Here is a 2,044-nt window from a genome sequence, read left to right as displayed (position 1 = left end):
GCCACTGTGGAACATACCTATTATCATACCAGTGATAGGAAAGCGGTTGTATGGTGTCGTAGAAGGTTATTCGGGATTTCCATCGGGTCAGGCTCTGAATCGCGATCGACGTTTCGATGAAAGAGTCATTCATCGACATTACGGATGCCCTACAATATGCCGGGAAAGCCTGGTAGTATAGTCCAATGAATTATATTTTTAACCGACATGGATTTCGACAACGTACTTTTCTAAGAGCTTAAAATGAAAAGTATTCGAAAATTAAAAGTTATCGAAAAGTTGGTCAATTAAGAATAAATTCTGTGAACCATAAAAAAGTTTTTCAATCATAATTTTACCTTTTACGCGGTTACCCAAAATATCGCCCACGACTCTTAAATCGTCGTGATCTAATGGGAAAAATGGTTCAAGGATTCTCAAAATGAAGTTTGAGAAATGAATTTTGAAGTGGTCAAGAGCGATTGCATATTATATTAATATGAAGAAAAATAGGAGGATTAAGTTACTGTGAAACAATTAATTAAAATCTTAATTATGATTTTAGGCGCTGTGGATAAACAGGAGTCCGCCTTATCTTCATCGCCTCTATTTTAAATGACAATTGTTGAGTTTGAATTGTTATTGCCTTTTTTTACTGAATTGTCCCTACGGGAATTTCTCACCCAGTTCTGCATGATGCAATAAGGAAGAACAGCTGGAGCCTGCACTTAAGTTTCCATATATTCCACGATAATTATATTAAAAACATAATTAGTATAGCTTTTTTTAAAGAAATTATCAAGAACTCGAATGGAAATTTTAACTACTATCTAGCAGATCATTGGGGCAAGCCATAAAACGAATTGGCAAGAATTTTACTTATATGTGGACTAATTTAGATTCAGTTTGTCACAAACCACTATGTTCAACAAGCGCCCCTGTGGCCTAATGGATAAGGCATCGGTCTCCTAAACCGGGGATTGGGGGTTCGAGTCCCCCCAGGGGTAATTTTTTTTTCGTCTAAGCAGCATTTAGAACTGAAATATATTTCTCTTCTTCCTGAGCTCTGGGGGTCCTATATTATTGCCGCGAGTTTTTAACTACAAATATGACCAAATAAACGGTGTTAGAGGCGCTCTAAGCCAGTCGAGAGAGTAAACTTCTGGATTCCATAAAAAGAGACCCCGAAGTGCCCGCGTTCCTATGGACGGGTGTATATTAAAGCTAAAACATTAAACTCACTATCTTCTCTCCTTCCTTATTCGATGGTATTTACTAATTCTTCGAATACCGATCATCCGTCACAACTCTTAACGCAAGAGGAAGAAAGTTGTAAGATAGGTTTTTGTCAAAATATAGTCTTTGAATATAGTCATCGAAAATTGCTTGAAAGAAAACTTGTGTAATTTAAACATAGGTAATTACAGGATGTTATGTCCTGGTAGTTTGGGCATACATATATCTCGTGGAGGAGAATAAATTAAATTTCACTATACTATGAAACGTCTCAAGATTACGTTCATACGAGAGAAATTAGAATAAGATCTGATAATCGATCAATCAGATCGATCTTATGGATCAAATTTCGATTTTTGATAATCTCTATAGTCTCTGGCTCAACTTTGTGGAAGTTCATTCTAACAAATGTAAAGAACAAACTATGAATTTATCCACCAATGCAAAAAATATAATAATAATCGATTTCGTTATTTTTCGATTGCTAAACCATGGCCGCCTAAGTAGGATAATGCTTTGGTTTAAGCGTCATGAATGATACCATATTCATTTGGCCCAAGATTATGTGGGAACCTTGTGGGAACATACCGAATAATTTGTTTCTGCCGGCCGTGTCTTGCGTCTTCAGTTTCTCCCGCTGAGTCGGGCCTCCGCGAGACTAATTAAGCGTGCAGCATGGTGCATCACATCAGTTTTGGGGCGCGGGAGACGAGATATAGATATACGACTCCGAAGAAATTGTAAGATTGATGCGAGTTGAGACCAGATGCAGGTCTCTCATCGAACAGATGCACTCGGCTTCGAAGTTGCAAGCTTGTAATTAATTCCC

General features: G+C 37.6%; 1 non-coding gene across 1 annotated transcript; it reads left to right on the top strand.

The window, feature by feature from the left end:
- Positions 1–913: 913 nt before the first annotated feature.
- Trnar-ccu lies at positions 914–986 on the top strand. Its single transcript has one exon. It is a non-coding gene; the product is annotated as a tRNA-Arg (tRNA).
- The last annotated feature ends 1,058 nt before the right edge of the window (positions 987–2,044 follow it).

This window comes from Ischnura elegans, chromosome 9 (genome assembly GCF_921293095.1).
Source record: "Ischnura elegans chromosome 9, ioIscEleg1.1, whole genome shotgun sequence".
Classification (NCBI taxonomy): Eukaryota; Metazoa; Arthropoda; class Insecta; order Odonata; family Coenagrionidae; genus Ischnura; species Ischnura elegans.
This window is presented reverse-complemented; position numbering and strand designations above follow the sequence as displayed.